This window comes from Bufo gargarizans, chromosome 4 (assembly GCF_014858855.1).
Source record: "Bufo gargarizans isolate SCDJY-AF-19 chromosome 4, ASM1485885v1, whole genome shotgun sequence".
Classification (NCBI taxonomy): domain Eukaryota; kingdom Metazoa; phylum Chordata; class Amphibia; order Anura; family Bufonidae; genus Bufo; species Bufo gargarizans.
The window spans coordinates 504344581-504370834 of NC_058083.1; the positions used below are offsets into that span (position 1 = coordinate 504344581).

At 45.9% G+C, this 26254-nt stretch overlaps 1 protein-coding gene across 1 annotated transcript in view; it reads right to left on the bottom strand.

Moving 5' to 3' along the window:
- PACC1 (proton activated chloride channel 1) overlaps positions 1 to 15858 on the bottom strand; it is a 37581-nt gene extending 21723 nt beyond the window's left edge. The window contains exons 1-2 of the mRNA XM_044290581.1: positions 15729 to 15858; positions 1984 to 2086 (exon numbers count right to left, since the gene is read on the bottom strand). The gene's annotated coding sequence lies outside the window, so the exon portion shown is untranslated. The remainder of the gene's footprint in view (positions 1 to 1983; positions 2087 to 15728) is intronic.
- Between the last annotated feature and the right edge of the window lie 10396 nt (positions 15859 to 26254).

A 26254-nucleotide genomic window follows, 5' to 3' on the forward strand; every position in this document is an offset into this window, starting at 1 on the left:
GGGGGACCTGTGGGTGACGCACTGTTATGGAGGGGGACCTGTGGGTGACGCACTGTTATGGAGGGGGACCTGTGGGTGACGCACTGTTATGGAGGGGGACCTGTGGGTGACGCACTGTTATGGAGGGGGACCTGTGGGTGACGCACTGTTATGGAGGGGGACCTGTGGGTGACGCACTGTTATGGAGGGGGACCTGTGGGTGACGCACTGTTATGGAGGGGGACGGGACCTGTGGGTGACGCACTGTTATGGAGGGGGACCTGTGGGTGACGCACTGTTATGGAGGGGGACCTGTGGGTGACGCACTGTTATGGAGGGGGACCTGTGGATGACGCACTGTTATGGAGGGGACCTGTGGATGACGCACTGTTATGGAGGGGACCTGTGGATGACGCACTGTTATGGAGGGGACCTGTGGATGACGCACTGTTATGGAGGGGACCTGTGGATGACGCACTGTCATGGAGGGGAACTGTGGATGACGCACTGTTATGGAGGGGAACTGTGGATGACGCACTGTTATGGAGGGGAACTGTGGATGACGCACTGTTATAGGGGATGTGTGCTATGACAGATAGGGCCATGAGGGGGGCCAGCATAAGATGCTGAATGTGTGAATGACACACATAGCATATTATGTTGGTCCCCCTCATGGCCCTATGTGTCATAGCATTAGTTTGTTAATGTCCCCTAATGTGTCCTAAACCGCCCACATAACTGTCTTTGTATGCAAAGTCTTTCTTTACTGCTGAAACAATCGCTCTCCTATTGATAAAATCACCAGCCTCTGTACTCACTATAAATGCACTGCAGCGAGCGGGCCGGCCGGCGCATAACTAACATCACTCAGTCACGCTCCTCCCACTTCATTAATGAAGCAGGAGCGCGACTGACTGAAGTCATGCGTCGGCTGGCCCGCTCGCTGCAGTGCATTCATAGTGAGTACAGAGGCTGGTGATTTTATCAATAGGAGAGCGATTGTTTCAGCAGTAAAGAAAGACTTTGCATACAAAGACAGTTATGTGCACGGGGCCCGCCGCGACTTGCCTCCAGCCCCCCCCCACTGTAACTGATGTATCGCCAGCCGCGCTGTGCAGCATAGCGGTCGGCGATACATCAGTGTCAGCCACGTAAAAAGTCAACCATCGCTTTATGAGACGCACAGTGTGTCTTATAAAGCGAAAAATAAACGCAGCATTTTTGGGTTGGCCAAATTGTTATATCGCAATTGGCAATTATTGCGATACGATTGCTTTGGCGATATATATCGTGCAGGCCTACTGTGGTTTATTTGTTTAATTGTCACATTAACAAGGTTAAAATACTTCAAAATTGCGCCTTCTGAAGCAGATAAAGGTCATTCCTCTAAGGCCACTTTCGGACGAGCGAGTTGCATACTCCGGACTTGCAGTGCGAGTATGTGGCAGCAAACGTCCTGAGCACTCTGGTACTGCCAGGGTCGTATAGCTTTGTATTGATTTATGACGCTATGTAACCCTTACGGTTCTGGAATGTATTGGGCAACACTGACATAATGCTGTCAGTGTTATCCAAGACATTCCAGAACTGTAAGGGTTACATGGCCTCATAAATCAATATAATGCTATGCGACTTCGGTCAGTGCTGGGCGGTCAGGATGGGTGCTGCCACATACTCATGCTGCAAGTCCAATGCGTGAAACGCGCTCGTCTGAAAGCAGCCCAATATTCCTACAAGGTGCAGATTCAGATGGGTGTTCCCCTGCACAGTCTAACACTAAATCAGTGCTGCCAGTGTCAGATTGTGCAGGGACACATTTCCAACCGGTAACACCCACCTGGACCTTTATTTTAGGCTGCTGACAATTCAATTGATAACTTCTAGCAGAAATAATACTGCAAAATAGCACAACCATTCACTGCTGTGGGCGGAATGCGGCCTGTCCACACGGCCTTACATTCCCAGCACCCGATTTATCTGATTAGCGGGTAATCGAGTTGTCACCTGGCAGAGGATCGGAGTTGGGCTCCTCCTGGTCTTCCTGTTCTTCATCCACGTCCTCCAGAGTCTCCGCATCCTCCGCACTCTGTTCTAACTCTTCACCTAACTGAGGGAAAAGCAAGACTGTTATATATTTATATTACATTAGCTGAAGGACCCGGCTTCGCAGGGGTATATTTCATCTATTTCACTTAATGTTTGTGTGTCGTTAAAAGATATCGACATTGTCTGCCATAACAGTGACCTCCACAGTCCTCCACCCCTTAGCACTGACCCCCCCCCCGCAGTGTCCGCCCCCTTAACAGTAACATCCACAGTAAACGCCTCGTTAACAGTGACCTCTACAGTGCCCTGCCCCTTTAACAGTGACCTTCACAGTGTCCACCCCTTTAACAGTGACCTCCACAGCAGCCTGCCCCCTTAACAGTGACCTCCACAGTGCCCTGCCTCTTTAATTCTAGGGCTACACGACGACATGTGTTGCGCGACATTTTGTCTCAACAATTTTTATAATGATGTCTGTGGTGTCGCACTGCGACATGTGACAGGACCGTTGCAAAAAATCCATCCAAGATGGATTTTTCAGTGATTGTCGCGTCAGTCGCATCACATGTCTCAGTGCAACACCATAGACTATCATTATAAAAATTGTCGCACAACATTGGTGCGACAATGTCGCGCGACACATGTAGCAGTGTAGTTGTGCCCTATGTGTCGTGCAACTTATTGTCGTCGTGTAGCCCTAGCCTAAGGCCTCATGCACACGACAGTATTTTTTCACGGTCCGCAAAAACGGGGTCCGTAGGTCCGTGACCGTTTTTTTGTCCGTGGGTCTTCCTTGAGGAAGGTGGCACAGTGTGCGCCCCTCCCTCTATAGCATTAACAATATTGGTGGCCAGTGTGCGGCCTCCCATCTCCCCCCCTCCCCCCCCCCATCATTGGTGGCAGCGGAGTTCCGATCGGAGTCCCAGTTTAATCGCTGGGGCTCCGATCGGTAACCATGGCAACCAGGACGCTACTGCAGCCCTGGTTGCCATGGTTACTTAGCAATAGTACAATAGTAAAAGATTCATACTTACCTGGGAGCTGCGATGTCTGTGTCCGGCCAGGAGCTCCTCCTACTGGTTCTTTAGCAATGCGCCGCACAGACCTGTCACTTACCAGTAGGTGGAGCTCCCGGCCGGACACAGACATCGCAGCAGCAAGCAGGTAACTATGAATCTTCTACTATTGTACTATTGCTAAGTAACCATGGCAACCAGGACTGCAGTAGCGTCCTGGTTGCTATGGTTACCGATCGGAGCCCCAGCGATTAAACTGGGACTCCGATCGGAACTCCGCTGCCACCAATGATCGGGGGGGGGGGGGGGGGGGGGGGGAGATGGGAGGCCGCACACTGGCCACCAGTGTTGTTAATGCTATAGAGGGAGGGGGGGGGCCGATGGGGGGTGCACACTGTGCCACCAATGAATTATTACAATAGAGGGAGGGGGGAGGGGGGCCGGGTGGGCGCACACTGTGCCACCAACGAATTATTACAATAGAGGGAGGAACGGGGTGGCCGCACTGGCCACCAATGATATTCAAACTGGGGAGGGGGGGGGGGGGGGTCTGTCCCCTGCTGCCTGGCAGCCCTGATCTCTTACAGGGGGATATGATAGTACAATTAACCCCTTAATTGTGCAGATCACGGCCCCCTGTAAGAGATCGGGTGCTGCCAGGCAGCAGGGGGCAGTCTTGTACACAGTTTGTAGTGTATTCTAACTAGAAGTGTCCCCATCACCATGGGAACGCCTCTGTGTTAGAATATACTGTCGGAAATGAGTTTTCACGAAGTGAAAACTTAGATCTGAAAAAGCTTTTATGCAGACGGATCTTTGGATCCGTCTGTATGAAAGTAGCCTACGGCCACGGACCACGGACAAGGATGCCAATCTTGTGTGCATCCGTGTTCTTTCACGGACCCATTGACTTGAATGGGTCCGTGAACCGTTGTCCGTCAAAAAAATAGGACAGGTCATATTTTTTTGACGAACAGGATGCACGGATCACGGTCTCGGCTGCAAAACGGTGCATTTTCCGATTTTTCCACGGACCCATTGAAAGTCAATGGGTCCGCGAAAAAAAACGGAAAACGGCACAATGGCCACGGATGCACACAACGGTCGTGTGCATGAGGCCTAAAGCGGAGCTACAGCAGTGAAGAAAAATGGCTGGGTTGTCATAGAAACCTGGAGTAAAACTGTGTGTATGTGGAGACTAATGGCCTGCGAGCTTCAATTGGCTGATAAGTCATGTGACCGTGTGTATGGCAGTTGGGATGTGAAGAGAGAGACTTGCAGGCTTGTATTGGCTAATGCAGGTCATTTTGGGGGAATATCTCAGGAACGGTACGTCCTAGGGAGCTCTGACCCCCACAAGATTTCTTTCCAGGTAGCAAGGGATGTGTATACCAAGTTTAGTTGAAATTGATGGTTGCGTTTTTAAATGATCGCGGAACATACACACCATATATTAATTATATATCAAAATAAAAAAAAGTAAAGAGCAGCACACAAACAGCAAATAGAGGTGCAAATTCCTTCAAAAGACCAGCGACCAAGGTCTTGCTAGTTATCTTGAAAAAAGAGAAGGCAGCACTCCAAAAATTCATGAAAAAAGTGGGTGATTTATTATATATAAATAAAACACACTGTATGGTAGTGCTGAAGACTAGACAGGCAGCAGGCTCACACTACCCACAACAGCCCTCTTCTCGATTTTAGGGTTCCTGCCCACAGCCGTTTTGGCGGCTCTGATGCAGACCCATTCACTTCAATGGGGCCGCAAAAGATGCGGACAGCACTCCGTGTGCTGTCCGCATCCGTGGCTCTGTTCCGCGGCCCCGCAAAAAAAAAAAAATATATAACATGTCCTATTCTTGTCCGCGCTTTGCAGACAAGAATAGGCATTTATATTGCCTGCGCCCATTCCGTTCTGCAAATTGCGGAAGGCAACACGGGCGGCTTCCGTTTTTTGCGAACCTCAAAAAAAAGGCACGGTCGTGTGCATGAGGCCTTACACCGTTAGGGCTCATGTACATGACCGTATGTATTTTCCGGTCTGCAAAAAATATGGATGACGTCGTGTGCATTTAGTATTTTGCGGAACGGAACAGCCGGCCCCTAATAGAACAGTCCTATCCTTGTCTATAATGTGGCCAATAATAGGACATGTTCTAATATTTTCCGGAACGGACATACGGAAACAGATTTTTTTTTTTGCTGACTCATTGAAATGAATGGTTCCGCAAAAAAAAAAAAAAAAAAAAAAAAAGGAACAGAAAGAAAATACGTTCATGTGCACGAGCCCTTAATATCGTCTTTTGAACCTTAACTGTACATATGAACTGCAGCACTATCGGGGTATATTCACATGGCGGTAATTTTATGGCAGCTAGGCCACCAATATCTGCATCAAACTCACTGTGTACAATGGGAATCCAGTTGCGAATCTGAAAACACGTCACTTCTTCAGAAAGAAATTAAGTGAGGCGCTAGCGGCTATCAGACCTAAACCACCGGCAAACTGGCGTCACAACAGCCACGATCAGTTTTCTGAGAAAAATACAAATAATCAGCAGCAAAATCAGGTTCAGTTTTGGAAACTTGGGGGAGGCGGGTGTTTTCATGGAAAAGTTGTCGGCAGTTTAGTTTTCTTTTTTATACCAATGACATGATGAAAACAAAACAGATAAAAACTCATGACAAAAAATAAATAAATATATATAAAAAAAAAGGAGGCCTGTACAGCCCCCATATGGTAGCAGACATGCCAATTTTGCAACATTTTGGGGGGGGGGAGGGGGGAATTAACCATCCCCCGCACGCTAGTTTTCTGGCAGAAAATACAGTGTTTGCATCTTTTTTTTTTTTAACCACCACTTGCGCAAAAACAGATTCCCCTTTGTGTTTTTTTTTCTCTCGGCACCTGGTTAGCTTTTAGGTTAGGCCTCCTGCACACGAACGTGCGAGCCCCGTGGTCGTGCTGCGGGCCGCAATGCAGGTCGCGGACCCATTCACTTTAATGGGTCCGCGATCCGGCGGTTCCGCAAAAAGAAAGGACATGCTCCATCTTTTTGCGGAACGGAAGTACTCCATAGTGCTTCCGTAGGGTTCCGTTCTGCACCATTCCACATCTCAAGACCCATTGAAGTGAATGGGTCCACATCAGTGATGCGGAATGCCCACGGAACGGCACCTGTGTATTGCGGATCCGCAATACGGCAACGGGGCGCACACGTTTGTGTGCAGGAGGCCTTAACTAGAGGCACTCCAGATTTATCAATGTCGAGTTTTAAAAAAGTTGCAAAAAATAAAAAATAAAAAAAATCGCAGTGAGGACGGGTTCAGTCATAGGTTTTTGCACTAAAAACACCAGCTCCAGATGATACCTGAAAGTCTATAGCCGGGATCAGCAACCTCCAGCACTCCAGCTGTTGTAAAACTACAACTCCAAGCATGCCCATTCACTTCTTTGGGAGTTCCAAAAACAGCTTAGCAATTGTGCATGCTAGGAGTTGTAGTTTACCACCACCTGGAGTGCCGGAGGTTGCCGACCCCTGGTCTATAGCAAAATGCAGGATGCACAAGAGTTTGTTTGCTCATTAGGTGACACTTGTCTTTCTGGCTTCTTTAGGGTCCATTCACACATCCGTGTGTGATTTTCGGATCCGCAAAACACGGACAGCGGCAATGTGCCGGCGCACATTGCCGGCACTAAGAATATGCCTATTCTTGTCCGCTATTGCGGACAAGAATAGGACATGTTCTATTTTTTTCAGGATCGGAATTGCATACCCGAAATGTATGGGTCCGCAATTCAGTTCCGCAAAATGTGCAATGGAATTGCGGATGTGTGAATGGAGCCTTACAAAAATGCAGCATGCTGGAGCTCTTGGTGTTTGGGCATTTTTTTCAATCATTTTCTCCATCAGAGAAAAATGGCAAGAAAAAAAAAAAAAAAAAAAAAAAAAAAAAAAAAAAAACACACACTAGTGGTAAAGACACAGTGGCCCAAATTTACTAATCCAGTATTTTGCGTACGCTCAGACTTATCACGGGGCTCAGAGGATGAATATGGTGAAGGGGGGGGGGGGGGGGGGACACTTTTCTCTGACTCTATACCAACGATTGGTCGGCATTCACAAATCCGTATCCGTTTTGTGGTCCGCAAAGCCAGAATCTGCAAAATACAGACGCGGTCCACGTGCATCCCACACTTTGAGGGCCCCATTGAAAAAAAAATGCCTATTGTCACCAAACAGCGAATAGGACAGATTCTATAATTTGCGGCTCGGCCACACGGATGACGTCCGCAAGTGGTCAGAATTTTTTGCAGCCCCCATAGAAATGAATGGGTCCGCGTGCGATCTGCATAAAGTGTTGATCCGACCAAAAACATGGTCGTGTGAATGCACCCAACTTTGAGACAGATTTTTACAGCAGAATTGCGCCAAACTTTTGGCACAAAATAGTGCATCTACAGTCTGCCTCTAACAAAGCCACGCCCACTTACTACTAAGCCCCACCCCAGTCGAGAATAAATCGGGAAAAGTGTGTAGATACTCTAGATGTGCAAAACCGTGCCCCTTTCACAGATTTTTGGTGCAGATAGGGCCCCTTTGGGCAAAAACCACCAGTAAAAAAATAAAATAAAAAAAAGGCACAAAAAGTACCAAATAAAACTAAAATGCAAGAATTTATTTGGGAGCCGCCCAAAACTGCTGTAGACAAAAAGATGACGTTTATAAAAAAAAAAAAAAAAAAAAAAAAGAAGAGTAAATGTATCCTACTACACGCGCCATCTGATACACTCGTTGCAAATTGTGGCAACAAACTCAAAGCAAAATGGATTTCCTTGAGATAAATTGGCCCCACAATCCCTATGAGATGCAGCGGGAGGCAGCGAAATCTTTCCGAGGCTTGAAGCTCGCGGTCGTGTCAGTAATTCAATCCGCAAATTACAGACCCCTTCACTTCGCATTTTCTCACTCCCATCACTAGAAAGGACTATTATCATACACAATATGGAGCAGAATAGGGCACGTTCTATAATTTACAGAACGACCACACAGATCCCCCAAAAATCCGGATGAGTGTATGGCCCCACTGAAGTGAACTGGCCAGTGTGCAATCTGCAAAAAAATTTAAAAAATCCGGGTGTGCGCACAAGGTCTTAGAAGTAATTTCCGAAAATAATAAATCATGGAGAACCGCGAGAGTCACTTTTCCAAAACAAAAAAAGCAGATAGAGGTACAGTAGGGGCAAAGGAGGCCGACACGTACAACGCTGTACCTGGCAGTATGCATCAGGCCTTAAAGGGGTTCTGCACTTTGTTCTGGATATATCATCAGCTTCTGATCGGCGGGGGTCCGACACCCGGGACCCCCGCTGATCATCTGTGAGAAGGCAGCAGCGCCGCAGCCTTCTCACTGTTTACCGCAGGCCCAGTGACGTCACGACTAGTATCACTGGCCTGGGCGAGGCTAAGCTCTGTTCCCTTGAATAGAGCGTAGCCCCGCCCACGCCAGTGATACTAGTCGTGACGTCACTAGGCCTGCGGTAAACAGCGAGAAGGCCGCGGCGCTGCTGCCTTCTCAAACAGCTGATCGGCGGGGGTCCTGGGTGTCGGACCCCCGCCTATCAGAAGCTGATGATCTATCCAGAAGAATAGATCATCAGTTTAAACAAAGTGAACCCCTTTAAAGAGTCCATGAATTCCATGAAAACTCTGGCAGGCCCAGACATCTTAATATGGAAAGCAGTATACAGAGAAGCGAAGGGCAAAATATACAGCTGGACTGTCATGTAACCCCACAAGGCAATTAGGCACTTAGTGGGTACCAGGCCAAATACTGTGACTCACGGGCACCCAAAGTCTGTATCACTGATGATAAATAGCACTAGGGACTATATGGACTGACACACAGTATATGGGAATTCCCGGGATGTCCGTGAGATCTGGCCGGTGCAGATGTATGAGAAAGAGGCCCTTCGTCAGTTGAACAACAGACATTGTTATAGGAGAATTGATAAAGACCCTACTGCCCTCTATAAGAGAGTTAGACGAGATCTTGGTGGATGGATATGATCAGGGCACAATTAGCCTAAAAATGATGGAAGGGTTGAAGATGGAATTTCCTATCAAACCAACATTATATCTGCTCCCAAAAGGTCCACAAAAACCAAACAAATCCCCCAGGAAGCCCTATCGTTTCAGGGATTGGTGGTCTATGTGCTAATGTGGGGAGATGTATTGATTTCTTTCTCAAGAAAAGCGTGGAGATCCTCCCATCATTTGTGAAGGATACCAGACATGTTGAGACGTCTCGATGGTATCCACGTGGACAAGGATGCAGTTCTCGTCACTTGTGACGTAAAGTCTCTATACACGTCTATATACCATGACCAGGGAGTGCGGGCATCTAGATCTTTTCTATCCATGACTGACTATGGCAACAATACGGTAGAACTGATTTTGGCCCCATTAGAATTAAAGGACCGCCTCTTTCTACAGCTCCAGGGAACAGCGATGGGGGCGTCTTGTGCACCCTCATATGCTAATTTGTTCCTGGGGCTATGGGAAAGAGATTGTCCAGAAGACTCCTGGGTATGATGCCGCACTCCTATGGTCTAGGTATATAGACGATGTATTCTTCCTGTGGCAGGACTCTGTACCTGCCCTGGAGGATTTCCTGGTCCGCTTGAATACCAATGAACGTAATATTAAGCCGACTCGGAAGTATAGCCAGACCAAGGTTGAGTTCCTGGATATCATGATCACGAAGGGACCCGATTGATATTTATCCACTAATCTTTTCAGGAAAACTACAGCTGTCAATTCCCTTCTCCACGCCTCCTCTGCACATCACCCGAAAACCATACAGGCAATACCAACGGGACAATTTTTAAGAACACCTAGGATCTGCTCTAATGACAAGCACTTTGAACAGCAGGCGTCCCTTCTGACAACGATTTCTGGAGAGAGGGTACCAACCAAATATGATTCAACAAGGTTACGAGAGAGCCATAAATACCACAAGAGATTCCCTACTGGTAAGCAAAGTTAGACGAAAAGACAGTAGAGACTCAGGGGTGAGGTTTATTACCCCATTTAATAACAAATGGCGTTTCATTCAAAACATCTTGCGCAAGCATTGGCCGGTCCTCCAAACGGATGGGGACTTGGCAACGTGTCTGAACCCGTACCCTCAGATTACATGGAGGAGATCGCGTAATTTGTGTGATCTCCTGACCAATAGTCATTATGTACCAAAAACAGCAGGAGGCGTATTTGGTAGTAAGGGTCCTAGATGGGGATCATGCTCGTGCGGATCAGGTGTGGCATGCAAGTATATGGTCCGTTTCACTGCCTTCTGCGATTCCTCTGGGAAAAAGAACTTTAAAATTGTGCATAACATCACATGCAATACAGAGGCAGTGGTATACCCGATTACATGCCCATGTAACTTGATTTACATTGGGATGACTACCAGGGCCCTCAAGGTCCGGGTGCTGGAACATATTAGTAAAATTCATGCAGCCCCCGAGGTACCCGAGAAAGACTGACACATTGCAAGCTATTCCACGGCATTTCAGTAGGTTCCATGGATCTGACCCACGGGGCCTGAAAGTGAGGGGCATAGACAAAATTAGCTTGGGGTCCAGAGGCGGGAATGTTAAACAAGCCCTGCTCCGTAGAGAAACCAGATGGATAGTTGTCCTGGACACTGAAGCCCCGTATGGCCTCAATGAGTCCAATAGCTTCTCCTCCTTTCTATAAGAACAGCGCAAATTTTAAAATTGTAGGGTATAGCAGGTTTTAGTTCTAGTATTCTTTAATTCGTCATTATAATATTGTTGGTTTTTTTTTAGATTATTGTTCCATCCTCTATATGGGATGTGGTGGCAACTGATCCAACAAGCAACCAGGGGGGGAAGAAGAGCTTCGAACCAATTAGAGATGACCCGAAATGGATAAAAACACACATGGAATGTATCACACTGAAGATTATGTGTATCGGCTGGGTCCCTTCCCTGTATTATCTTTGGGGACTTGCAGTTTAGTTATTCCGTGATACAGAATCACCTGGGGGTAATCTCTGCATAAACTAACACGTCATTATTATATAAGTGTCGAGTTAACTGTTGGTCGATTTGGTTTTATGGGCGATGGGTCGGGAGTGCCACAACCGATCCCATGAGTGGACCATTGGTGGGGTCGTTTTCCCTAACGGGTTGCCACCTCTACCACTGTTATAATCATCATAACCATGTCTTTGATGGATTGTTTCTGGCACTCTCGCCCCATTTTATGATATCATATACACTTTACACTATCAGTAGTGTGTCCAGTAACTCTTGGCACGGATACTTTATCACTAATACCATGCACAATATATTATTATAGACTGAGTTTTATTTCAGTATCTTATACACTATAGGCACTTTTAGTCTACTCTGAATCAAGGTGATGCAGGACATTATGAATTATTGTAGATTATGAACTAGATATTTTATATGAATTATTGTGTCAATCACTATGTCTATGGATTGTTATGGACTTCTTTTATGGGGTTTATCTTATGTGTCTTTTCTATTTATTATTGTAATATTTATTTAACTTTGATCATGTGCTATACCATCCTTAGTAATCAACATTATACTGCAATCATGTGGATTGGTGGTATAATCTAACTTGGTGTATTAATTGCTGGACGTTTCGCTCATTTATGTAGAGTGTATTTAGAGATATGTTACTGTCATATTTTAACATGCAAATAACAGCACCTACAAATATGTGATAATCGTAGGCCTAATATGGATGATTGTTATATACAGGGATTCCGTACTTCTTCTAAATTGCACCAGCTTAGTTCCATTTGCTTGTGTTTGCGGGTCACCTGCGTTTCACTGGGTCGCGGTTCCACGCATGCACTGCACGGCGCCATCTCAACGTGCTCCGATACGTCATTATGCGCCGTGCATGCGCCGGTGCATTGGCGGTGCATTGGCGGGGACGCGCTGAGAGATGGCTTTGTGGATCATGGTGCTTCCACGCCCGCTGTGTTAGACCACAGGTGTTCGCAACCCAGGTAAACCCTCCCACTTATATCTCGAGTATATATATATATATCCTGCTACTTCATATTCTGATACCTCCTGACGAAGCCGCTGAGGTGAAACGCGCGTCAAGGTCTTGCGCTTAGGGTCACATATATCATGTCTTCAGGTACGTCCTGTGTTAGGTGTAATAAGACACCATTCCACGTTTTACTATAGACCATATCCATATTAGGCCTACGTTATCCCTTAGGCTGTATATATGTACTGTGTTATAGACTAGGCTGCGGATACATTGTATTAAGCCTGCTAGTTATATGCTGTCTAGGACGCCGACTGTATCTCACGGACATCCCGGGAATTCCCATCTATTGTGTATCACGCCATATAGTCCCCTTTTGGGGTGCTATTTATTATCAGTGGCACAGACTTTGGGTGCCCGTGAGTCACAGTATTTGACCTGGTACCAGCTAAGTGCCTAATTGCCTTGTGGGGTTACATGACAGTCCCGCTGTATATTTTGCCCTTCGCTTCTCTGTTTACCGCTTTCCATCTTGCCCCCTTTTTCTACATATTTTAATATATAATAAAATTGATATTATTTTGGATATATGATCGCCACTTGCTTTTTTGCTAGGATATTGGATGTTTTTCCAGGTGGAATGTTGTGCTGTCAAGTATAGACAGAGGTTTTGTAGGTTTACAAGGCCCAGACATCTATCCGAATTGTATGGGGGCGTCACCGATAGTGATGAGCGGCAGGGGTCATATTCGAATTTGTGATATTTCACAAATATTTTGGAGAATATTCGCGAATTTGAATATTCGTTATATTCTACCCCCTTTTTTTTTTTATTACTCGAAAATCGGCAAGGTAATGATTGCGTAATATGCAAATATTACACAATCAATACAGGTGTGGGTCAAAAACGAATATATAGCACCATAGAATATAGTGCTATATATTAGTTTTTTTTAGAATATTAGTCATTTTTTTCCATCTGAAGTCATGATTCCTCCCTGCTCAAATTGCTTTTGGGCCAATCACTCATTGGCCCACAAGCAAGAAGGAGTCGTGTTCAGATGGAAAAAATGACGAATATTCGAAAAACTAACATATAGCACTATATTCTAAATATTTGCGAATTCTCAAAGTGGCGATATTGGAGATAAACATTCGCTTTTTGAATATTCGTGCTCAGCACTAGTCACTGCTCCCCCGACAGCAGACCTTGTAGAAAAGAAGGTTCAGGCATGTTGGATTTAAAGATTCCTAATCCTTTTTGCCCATGGACGGTAGAGGTGTTAGAGCTCATGTAGGGGTGGGCGGTATAGGCGATATGCAATATAAATTTGTGCCACGATATGGATTTTGTGCATATCGCCGGACCGCAATATCACGGAGCGGCAGTGCCGATCGGAGTCCCAGCAGTGTAATGCTGGGGCTCCGATCGGGTACCATGGCAGCCAGGAGTCACGCTACTGAAGTCCTGGCTGCCATGATATGTCAGTGAGCAGCATTATACTCACGTGCGCCGTGGCCGCCGGGCGCTCCCTCTCATAGGTAGCGAGACTCCTGGCTGCCATGGTAACCGGGAGCTGGGACTCCGATCGGAACTGCTGCTGCCAGCAATGATGTGGGGGGGGAGGGGGACCCCTGCCACTATCACCAATGATGTAGGGAGGGGAGGACCGTAAACGGAACCATTCATTTCAACGGGTCCTCAAAAAAAAAAAAAATTTAAGGTACTCCGTGTGCATTCAGTTTCCGTATGTCCGCTCCATAAAAAAAATTAGAACATGTCTTATTATTGTCCGCATTACAGACAAGGATAGGACTGTTCAGTTCCGCAAAATACGGAATGCACGCGGACGTCATCTGTATTTTTTTGCGGACTGTAAGATACATATGGTCGTGTGCACGAGTCCTTTTTGGGAGAGGATTATCCCACTTTCCCCACTGAAAACACAAGCCTGCTTGACCTGACCTGTGAGTGTGGAGGATTCATGAGGGATCGGTTAGGCTGTGTTCACACGTTGCAGTTTTCGGATCTAAAGCGAGGAGTGGATTTAAAAAATAAAAGTGAAGTAATATCTGTCGTTTTTACTTAGCCGCTCTTTAGGATCTCCACCAGGTTTTGGCTTCTAAAACTACATTGGAAAACCTGAGTGTGAACCCGGCCTTAAAGGGGCGCTTGGTAAGAGCTGAATAAGCCTCCTCACAGATGACATTTCCTGCTCCTCTAACACATCCTTATCTCGTGACTTCCTAGTAAACATCCTCCGGTCCATCCTCATCCGTGGAGACCCGGAATCCGCATCTTCTTGTTTCTGGGTGACAACCACTAACAGCTGCCATGACAGTGTCCAGTGGGTTGTCACCCAACGTCTCTACGCACCTCAAACTACACGTCTGCCCAGCTGTGCCGCAGCAGTCAGGGCCAATACGCCATTCAGGCTTTTGGGAAACCAGACAACCCCGTAATGGCGGCCGGACTGGTGGTCACCCAAGAAACAGATCGAACTAAAAACCTCAGCGAGGAGGGACGTGTTGGTCTCAGCCGCCGGCTTTAGCAATAAATAATGTATTAAGGTTACGGAGCGGTGAAGGGTGACAGCCGGAGCGCAGCCGACACGTGACCGAAGAAGAGGATACACGGCCGGGTTCACACAGGGCAGTTTTTGGGGCACGTGCTGCCCATGACTTGCATTGCCTTCAGTACAGACAGTCTTCCAATAACTGCATCACATACTTAGGCCTCTTGCACACAAACGTTGTGCGTCCGTTCCGTGCGGCGGCCAGGAAGGAGCGAGACCCATTCAACTTGAATGGTTCCGTGATCCGTCCGCACCACAAAAAAAAGTTCTATTTTTTTGCGGTGCGGACAGAAACACCACGTAAGCACTAATGAGTTCCGATCCGTGCTTCCGTTCCACATCTCCGTGATTGTGGACCTATTCAAGTGAATGGGTCCGCCTCCGTAATGCAGAGTGCACACAACGTTCAGTGTGCAAGAGGCCTTAAAGGTTTTGTCCACTCCTTTCATATATAGAAGGCCCGATATCTGACATCCCCATCGATCAGCTGTTTGGTAACTGATCCACAGAGGGAACGACCCATGAGACATCTGATAATCCAGGATATTTGATAATCCCTTATTTGATAAAGGGATTTTTTTTCCTCTAATAAATTGGCGCACACATAACCCCTCCTAGCCCGACTACCTCCTCGTTATTCTGAGTTGTCAGAAGATCTACGTATGAAATGCGATGTGCGTCGTAACAGGACATGGCGATCAGAGTGTTATCACCCATCATCTCCAGTAATCTGCACCTCCCCTGGACTGGCGCAAACAGTGCAACTACAACTCCCAGCATTCTCACACCACAGCTATAAAATTACAACCACCAGCTGCTAGGAAACTACATATTCCAGCCTTCCCCATCTGCTGGGAGTTAGTTTCACGTCAGGGTCTGCTGGGAGTTGCAGTTCCACAACAGCTGGCTGCCAGAGCGTGCTTGGAGTGGTCAGCTCACAGCAGATGTGTCCAGGCTGGGAGGCAGGACATGCTGGGAGCTGTAGTTGCAGGCATTGCTGTGCCGGGATATGAAGTTTCTGAAGGGATCTCACAGGGATCACTTACCTCCTGGTAGGATCTGGAGATCTCCCTCCTGATTATGGCACTGGGCAGGGACTCCAGGGTGACGGGCTGGCTGCACAGGATCCCCGGGCTCTCGGTACAAGGATGCTGCCTCCGCTCCTACTGCGGTCCCGTATTCAGCGCCCGGACAGCCGCGCGCATGCGCAGTACACACTGCCCCGGAGGCTGCTGGGAAATGTAGTCCGTGGACTTCTCAGTAGTCATCTTTTTTTCCCGGGCAGGCAGCAGGGAATTCTGGGTTTTGTAGTTCCACAGCGGGACACAGTAGTGCGGAGTTAGTGGGACTTTGTCACCCTGCACGTCATGCCAAAGTGATAGCTGTACTATATATATATATATATATATATATATATATATATATATATATATATATATATATATATATATATATATATATAGCAGTCAGTGGTCACCCGAGCACAGCCCGAGTCAAAATGACAAAACTTTAACACTTATCAAACATGGCGGCAAAGTTCTTAAAGTCTTGGTTATAATTGGGGATGAATGACTAAGTTTGGGGGCATACTAAAAGGAATGACAGAATGGAATGCCCATAGACTTTGACATGGGAAGAGAATGCCCATAGACTATAATGAAGCCAAACGGAATGCCCATAGAGTATAATGGGAAGCAAAGTATCAGATTTGTAGGCAAATCTGCAAAAAATATCAACTTATCTTTTACCACAGACCTTCCCCGTGTACAGTAACATCTTTTACAATTGAAATAACTTTGGATTTTTCCTGTTTTCTATGGAATGACAGGCGAATAGCACAATGGAATGCCCATAGAGTATAATGGGAAGAAAGATGGGCCTTGGAGACGAGAACCATAGGACACCTCAAATAAATCTTTAGCAGACATACTATCCGAACACAGTAGCATTGATCTAAATTGAGATTAGGTGGGATCATTATTTTCTATGGAATGACAAGTGTGAATGACACAATGGAATTCCCTTCCCATAGACTATAATGTTTTTATTTGTAGGTTAATCTGTTATTTAGCAATATTATGCTTATAGACCAGGGGTCTCAAACTCGCGGCCCTCAGTACAATATTTTGTGGCCCGCACCAACGGCCGGCCTGCGCAAAAATGAATGAATGAAAAAAAAAAAAACATCTGACTTACTGTAGTACTGCTGCAACGCCGCGCCGCCCGCCCAGCCCGCGAGTGCCGTCATGGCAACACACGGTCACATGGGCTCAGGGCAGGCCACGGGGGTGTGACAGGGTGAGTGAGCAGCGCGGCCGCGGCGGCGGGAAGCAGCCAGAGCAGAGGGACTGTCAGAGGCGAGCAGTCTGACACAGCCACAGCGGTCAGAAAAAGATTGAATTGAAGAGTCGCAGGCAGCCGGCAGGAGAGTCAGGACAGGTCAGGCTGTGTTAGGGTAGCGAGTGTGATGTGAGTGACATGGAGGGGAGAAATATGATAACATGGATGGGGGGGGGGGAGAAATGTGACAAGATGGAGGGAGCCAGAGGGGGAGAAATGTGACAACACGGAGGGAGTCTCTGGCAGCAGGGAGTAGGCAAAAGATGCCATGTTCAGAAGAACTGTTCATGATCTTCACTCAATGTTCTATTCATGTTCAGGACACTTCATGTTCAGAAGAAATTATTAAAACTGTTAATAATGACATTTGAGGACTTTTTTTGGGGAAATCCCTTATGCGGCCCAGCCTCACCCAGACTCTGCCTCCTGCGGCCCCCAGGTAAATTGAGTTTGAGACCCCTGCCATAGACTAATGTGTTTAAAAAAAAAAAAAAAAAAAAAGAAAAAACGTGACTTGAACCATTCAACATATCAAATAAAATTTTTAGCAGACACTCTTCAAGTTCAGTGGGATTATTAAAATTGAGATCAAGTGGGATTATCATTGGTTTCTATGAAATGACAAGGGGAATGACACAATGGAATGCCTATAGGCTATAATGGGAAGTAAAACGTGACTTGGTGCCTGAACCATTCAACATATCAAATAAATCTGTAGCAGGCTTACTCTTCAAGTTCAATGGGATTATATATAATTAGGATTATCGTTAGTTTCTAGGAAGTGCCAAGAGGAATGACACAAAGGAATGCCCATAGACTATAATGGGAAGTAAACTAGGAGCTCATTTGCAGGTAAATCTGTGTTATGTAGGAAATTAACCTTTACCGCAAGTGTTTCCCGAGTAGACTAGCATATTGTAAAATGAAAATTACCCTGGATTATAGCGGTTTTCTATAGAACTTCCCATTATAGTCTATGGGCATTCCATTATGTCATTCACCTTTGCATTCTATAGAAAACGGTTATAATCCAAGGTAATTTTCATTTAACAATTTGCTACTCTACCCAGGGAACACTTGCGGTAAAGGTTAATGTCCTACATAACACAGATTTACCTGCAAATGAACGCATATTTTACTTCCCATTGTAGTCTATGGGCATTCCTTTGTGTCATTCCCCTTGTCATTTCATAGAAACCAATGATAATCCCACTTGATCTGAACATTAAATAATCACACAGAATTTGGAGAGCATGTCTGCTAAATTATTATTAGATATGTCAAATGTTTGTCTCTAATTCAAATATTACATTTCCATTATTCTCTATGGCCCCTAAATTTGCGGCAAAACATGAAGTCATATGTACGAAAAAATGTCTAAACGAAGAACTGACTTTGTTGCCCATATCAACCAATCACAGTGCTGCTTTCATAAGTCATGGGCACTGTACAAAGTGAAAGATGTGATGTGATTGGTTGCTATGGGCGGCAACAACAAAAAAAAAAAAAAGTATAGATTACTACATGGCGTGTACTAGATTAGGCCTCATGCACACGACATTTCACCCGTCTTCTCAGAATTTTTTCCCGGATAGCACACTGACCCATTAACACATCCGTATTTTCTGTGGATCAGCACGGCCGTTCCGCCAGCTATAGGACATGTGTTTTCTACTAATGGGAGTTAGAAAGAGGCGCAAAAGCACACGGACAGAAATTTTTACTGTTTTATAAAAAGGGGGGGGGGGGCACGGGCTAGAGGAGTCAGAAAGATGAATATTTTTGCGCAAAGTATTGATGGCAGCCATAAGTGGATGCTAGAATATGTGTGAAATACGTCGAGTGTTACTTCATGTGCCATTTTTAACATTTTCATTTCATGCAACCAACAAATATTAGGCTGGTTTCTCGCACATAGGCCTCATGCGCACGGCTGTTGGCGTTTTTTGTGATCCACAAAACACGGAAACCGGCCACATGTGATCCGCACTTTGTCCTGCCCTCTATAGAGTTGTCCCATTCTTGTCCGTTTTATCTTTCTTGCAGGTCCGCAGAACGGACATACGGATGCGGACAATACACAGTGTGCTGTCTGCATCTTCTGCAGCCCCCATTGAAAAGAATGGGGCCTCATCTGCTCTGCATTACACTACACATCCAGGCATGTGCATGAGCCCACATTTTGTGGTGAAGAATCATCATGGAGGGGACTTATCCCCCACGCCAGTTTTTTGGCGGTTACATTTTTAGTTTTTCCTCTGTCCTCGCCACTTTCCCGAAAAGAGGGTGTGACGAGGGGGGCAGCGGGCCCAGCACATTTATCTTTTTTACGCCAGTTTTCTGGTGTAAAAGACCAAAATCTACGCCACCCACTGCAAGAGATACCCGCTTTGTCATACACCTCATTCCAAATTATATTTCTCCTATTTTCCTAAGTGGTCGATGCAAATAAGGCTAGGTCTACACAGCGACATTTTGTTGCACGACAATTTTTATAATAGTCTGTGCAACGCACCAGTGGCAAAAAAGCCATTCAAAATGATTTATTCTGAGACTGTCGCAGCATGTCGCAGTGCGACACTATGGTAAAAAATGTTGCAGTGTAGTTGTTCCTTATCTGTCGCGCGACACATGTCGCTGTGTAGTCCTAGCCTAAGGACTCTTTCACACGATAAATTTTTCCGCGCGGGTGCAATGCGTGACGTGAACGCACAGCACCCGCAATGAATCTGGACCCATTCATTTCAATGGGCCTGTGTACATGAGCGTTTTAGACACATCAGTTCTGCGTTGCGTGAAAAATGCAGCGTGTTCTATATTCTGCGTTTTTCACGCAGCCCTGGCTCCATAGAAGTGAAAGGAGCTTCTGTGAAAAACACATTGCATCCAGAAGCAAGTGCGGGTGCGATGCGTTTCTCACTGATGATTGTTGAGATGTTGTTTGTAAACCTTCAGCTTTTTAGCACCCAAGTAAAAAACGCATTGCACCCGCACAGAAAAAAAATGAACGCAATCGCAGACAAAAGTTCAGTCAGTTTTGTCTTTGATTGCGTTCAGTTTTTCCCGAGCGGGTGCAATGCGTTTTGATGCGTTTTACACACGTGAAAAAAAAAAAGTTTACAAACATCTAGCAATCAGTGAAAAACACATTGGTTCCGGATGCAATGCGTTTTTCACTGAAGCCCCACTCACTTTTATGGGGCCAGGGCTGCGTGAAAAAACACAGAATATAGAACATGCTACGTTTTTCACGCAACGCAGAACTGATGCACATCACGCAGTGCACCCCTGCTGAAAACTCGCTCGTGTGAAAGGGCCTAAATCAAATTTTATTGACCAAACCTCCCAATGCTAACAATATTTTTTTTTTCAAATTAAAAAACCCAAAATGCACTATTCTTCACAACAGAGTTTCAAAACATTTTATAGGTTGTGTACCGGGATTAGCGTCTCCTGGGATAGACGGGCGCTGTACGCACACAAAACACAGTCCAAGCAAGTATGGTGCAACTGACCGCAGCCAGTTTTATTTGGCTTTTGCCGGCAAAACTATTAAATAAAACAGTACAACATAAAAGAAATACCTGGCCGTCTGGCTGCTACATCTATACATACAGCAGTTCCTAACTACAGGAGCCTTATGCCCAGCACCATAAACCAAACCACACTGTTGCTTTGTACTCACATCAGAGCTTTTCCCAGGAGCAGAGGCCTCAGCTAGTGAGCTGTCTGCCTCTGTTATAGTCCACCCAGGTGCTCAGGTGATTAACCACATTCACCATGAATACCTGGAGCGGCTAATTGGAGCAAGGACCCACCCAACTCCCTGCTCCAAGCAGCCAGGCCCTTCTAACCAGGTTTTTGATAAAACCCTTACAAACAGAAAACCTAGTTTTCCTTGCTCCATCAACTCCCTGGCTGCTATTTAAGGCCTATTGCACACGACCGTATGGCTTTTTCAGTGTTTTGCGGTCCGTTTTTCATGGATCCGTTGTTCCGTTTTTTGATTCCGTTGTGTTTCCGTTTCTGTTCCGTTTTTCCGTTCCGTTTTTCCGTATGGCATATACAGTATACAGTAATTACATAGATAAAATTGGGCTGGGCATAACATTTTCAATAGATGGTTCAGAAAAAAACGGAACGGAAACGGAAGACATACGGATGCATTTCCGTATGTGTTCCGTTTTTTTTGCGAATCCATTGACTTGAATGGAGCCACGGACTGTGATTTGCGGGCAATAATAGGACATGTTCTATGTTAAAACGGAACGGAAAAACTGAAATACGGAAACGGAATGCATACGGAGTACATTCCGTTTTTTTTGCGGAACCATTGAAATGAATGGTTCCGTATACGGACCGTATACGGAACGCAAAAAACGGCCAGTAAACGGGAAAAAAAAACGGCCGTGTGCAATAGGCCTAAAATGTATAAGACAGGAACCTGGGTGAAATGTAGACTCCTTCTACTACTTTCCCCCTGGTCCTGTCACATATCCTGCCCTCTGTTTCGACCTTGGGGTAGGAACACACTGCTCTTAAAAACAGTACACCCTGGACAGGGCATCGGCATTTCAAAGCTGACGCCCGGGTCTATGTTCCACTGTAAAACTATAATCTTGCAAAGATATAACCCATCGGGTCACTCGTCTGTTTTTCGCACATCCATTTGAGGGGGGTCATGGTCAGTTACCAGTTTGAATGTTCTCCCTACCAAATACCCGAGTGCTTCTACCGCCCACCTAATTGCCAAACTCTCCTTTTTCTACAATGGAGTATTTCTTCTCATGCTCATTCAACTTTTTGCTCAGGTAAACTACATAATGCTCTTCACCAGCCCTCATTTGCGACAACATCATCCCTACACCCACATCTGAGGCATCTATTTGCACGACAAACTCTTTTTTTTAATCTGGTGTGACTAACACTGGCTGGGCACATAGATCCTGCTTCAGGTTCTGAAAAGCTTGTTCTGTCTCCGTGGTCCACTTGACCATGGTTGAATCCTTCCCTTTTGTAAGGTCTGTTAAAGGGCTAGCACAAATTTTTATAAATCGCCTATAACAACCAGTTAAACCCAGGAATGCTCTAACGTGATTTTTGTTCAAAGGCCTTGGCCAGCTCTGGATGGCTTCCACTTTGTTTGAGGTTTTATAACCCCTCACCCAATCGTGTATCCCACGTACTTTGCCTCTTCTTGCCCAGTGGCACATTTTTTTGATTTGCTGTACCCTGGGTAGATGACTTTCCCAATCCAGGCTATAGAATACTACATCGTCCAAATAGGCAGCTGCGTATTTACGATGTGGTCTTAAAATGTTGTCCATCAATCTTTGGAATGTGGTTGGGGCCCATGCAAACCAAAGGGAAGGACTACATATTGAAAATGGCCATCCAGGACACTGAAAGCTGTTTTTTCTTTTGCCTCATCAGTCAACGGTACTTGCCAGTAACAGTTTGTAAGGTCTAATGTGGTAAAAAAAAATCTGGCATTACCAAGCCCATCAATCAGCTCATCCACTCGAGGCATTGGAAAAGCATCAAACTTGGAGACAGAATTCAGTTTTCTAAAGTCATTACAGAAACGTAAGGTGCCTTTAGGTTTGAGAAGTAAGACTATAGGACTAGACCAGTCACTGTGGGACTCCTTTATAACCCCTCTATAACTGAAGCATTGTTTGTATTTCTAGGGAAATGGCTTTCCACCTAGCCTCAGGTATTCTATAAGCCTTTTGGTATACTCTGACCCCTGGTTCGGTTAGGATATCATGCTTGGTTATATCTGTTCGACCAGGTAGCTCAGAAAAGACATCTTTATTTTTCTGTACAAATTCCTTTGTCTCTTGGGTTTGAGACCCTGACAAGAGGTCTGCAATCTTTACCTCTGGTATCTCAGTGCTACATCCCTTTTTGCAACTACCGTTAGCTGCTAACAACGCCTCTCGGTCCTTCCAGGGTTTGATTAAGTTCACATGATAGATTTGGTAGGGCTTACGTCTACCTGGTTTATGAACCTGGTAATTTACCTCTCCGACCTTTTCATAAGGCCCTTGCCATTTGGCCAAAAATGTACTTTCTACTGTGGGAACAAGGACTAGTACCCTATCCCCAGGGTTAAAGTTTCTTACTTTAGCAGACCTGTTGTAAATCCGGGACTTTAATAGCGTCCTGGCTGCCATAGTAACACTGAACGCATTTTGAAGACGGCTCCGTCTTCAAATGCTTTCAGTACACTTGCGTTTTTCCGGATCCGGCGTGTAATTCCGGCAAGTGGAGTACACGCCAGATCCGGACAACGCAAGTGTGAAAGGGCCCTTAGACAGGAACCTCAGTGAAATGTAGACTCCTTCTACTACTTTCCTCCTGGTCCTGTCACAGTTGTAAAGAGCTGAAAATGGTCATTTGTTAAATTTGCAGCATTAAGAAGTCACATTTACTAAAATCCAAGGCTATTTCAATGAAAAACATCTTCACAGGCCAAGTTACATGTTCACATAGGGCCCCTTCTTTGATATCACCTTTGCAATTCTTGCATCCATTAAACTTGTGAGTTTTTGGAGAGTTTCTGCTTGAATTTCTTTGCAGGACGTCAGAATAGCCTCCCAGAGCTGCTGTTTTGATGTGAACTGCCTCCCACCCTCATAGAGCTTTTATTTGAGGATACTCCAAATGTTCTCAATAGGGTTGAGGTCAGGGGAGGATGGTGGCCACACTGAGTTTTTCTCCTTTTATGCCCATCGCAGCCAATGACTCAGAGGTCTTCTCTGCAGCATGAGATGGTGCATTGTCATTCATGAAGATGAATTTGCTTCAGAAGGCACGGTTCTGCTTTTTGTACCATGGAAGAAAGTGGTCAGTCAGAAACTCTATATACTTTGCATAGGTCATTTTCACACCTCCAGGAACCCTAAAGGCACCTACCAGCTCTCTTCCCATGATTCCATCACAAAACATGAGTCCGCCACCTTCTTCCTGATGTTGCAGCCTCGTTAGGACATAGTGGCCATCCACCAACCATCCACTACTCCATCCATTTGGACCATCCAGGGTTGCACGGCACTCATCCATTAATAAGACTGTTTGGAAATGAGTCTTTATGTCTGTCTTGGCCCACTGTAACCATTCCTGCTTGTGAGCACTGGTTAGGGGTGGCCGAATAGTAGGTTTATGCACAACTGCAAGCCTCTGGAGGATCCCACACCTTGAGGTTCGCGGGAGTCCAGAGGCACCAGCAGCTTCAAATACCCGTTTGCTGCTTTGTAATGGCCTTTTAGCAGCTGCTCTCTTAGGCCTCTTTCACACGACCGTGACGGATTGGCTCCGGATGCGTTCAGTGAAACTCGCACCATTTTGCAAGCAAGTTCAGTCAGTTTTGTCTGTGATTGCGTTCAGTTGTTCAGTTTTTTGCGCGTGGGTGCAATGCGTTTTGATGCGTTCTTCACATGTGTGATAAACACCTGAAGGTTTACAAACAACATCTCTAAGCAACTATCAGTGAAAAACGCACGTGCCCGCACTTGCTTGCGGATGCAATGCGTTTTTCATGCAGCCCCATTCGCTTCTATATGGCCAGGGCTGCGTGAAAAACGCAGAATATAGAACATGCTACATTTTTCACGAAAAATAATGCTAATGTACACAGACCCATTGAAATGAATGGGTCAGGATTCCTTCCAGGATGTTCACGTCACACATTGCACCCACGCGGAAAACTCGCTCGTGTGAAAGGGACCTTAGGGCTCTTTCACACGAGCGGATCACGTGCGTGTAATCCGCTGCGTGAAAGAGAGCCAAGCCCCGTTTCGGACAGCAGAGACACGGAGCATTAACATGATTGATAATGCTCTGTGCCTCTGTGACCTTTTTACTACAAAATCACAGTGACAACTTTATCTCACTGTGTAGTAAGAAGATCACAGAGAGGCACAGGCATTATCATCATGTTAATGCTCTGTGTCTCTGCTTGGCTTGGCTCTCTTTCACGCAGCGGATTACCCGCACGGCATCTGCTCGTGTGAAAGAGCCCTTAATCCGATGAATTTGTCTGGCAGAAACCTTCCTCGTTCTGCCTTTATCTGCAGGAACCGTCTGTGCCCTGAATCAGCCACAATCTCTTCACAGTACGACGATTACTAGTGTTGAGCGAAGCGATCATAGATCTGAAGTCGCTTCAGGCAAAGCTTCATTTGAATACTGTATGGAGATCCGTCTCTGTACAGCATTCAAATGTATGGGCTTCGCGGAGGTGACATTCGTTATCCCCAAAATCTTGCAAGACTTCGGTGAATAACTTCGGACATTGATTATTCAACTTGAAAACACTTCGGCTTTGGTACCCAGGTAGCAGTAGGTCTACATATAGGCATATTTCAGTATAATAAATGACCCCCCATAGTGTGAACATACAGTCCGAACAGAGACGAAGCAACAGCTATCAAAGTGGCTTGGGCGCACGCAGTACTATATTTTTTGGATGCAGTCTGAATAGATACTAACTAGCAGTGATGTCCAGTTCGCGAACACATGCGGGCTGCCATCTTAACTCACAAGTCCGGCGAGGCACAGGTAAGCCCTTACCTGTGCCTGTGCCGCGAGCCCGTCTAAAACATATGCGGTCACCGGGAGCAGGCAGTTCCGAGAATAGCCGCAGGGGGCCTTCATCGGGCTGTTCTCGGAGCTGCCTGCTCCCGCTGACCGCATTTGTTTTCAGACGGGCTCGCGGCGCAGGCACAGGTAAGGACTTACCTGTGCCTCGCCGGACTTGTGAGTTAAGATGGCAGCCCGCATGTGTTCGCGAACTGGCCATCACTGCTAACTAGTGACTGCAAATTTTTGATGTGCGAGCGCAGACCCCACTGCATGTTTTAATCTAATTTTATTTTTTCTTTAGACTAGATCGGACCAGGATCCATGACCATGAGATTAATCGTTTATCTATTTGCTTATTTATTTGTTTATTCATATGTTTTGTCATTTATATGTCTTTTATGTCTCAGACAGGTAGACATCTGTTGTATATATTTTTTATAAATAATGAATTAATACAGCAAGGTGGTTTGCGGAAGTGCGGACATGTGTCTGTATATCTCACATATGCATGCACAGGTCTATGCATGTTGTGGCTCTCATGCTTCTAATGTCTAGAATGCTTCCTTGGCAGCTACAGCCCGGCAGTGTAAGGGTTACACGTGGGTGGGTTTGTACAGGCTGCTGCTCCCCTCCCTCTCTAGGA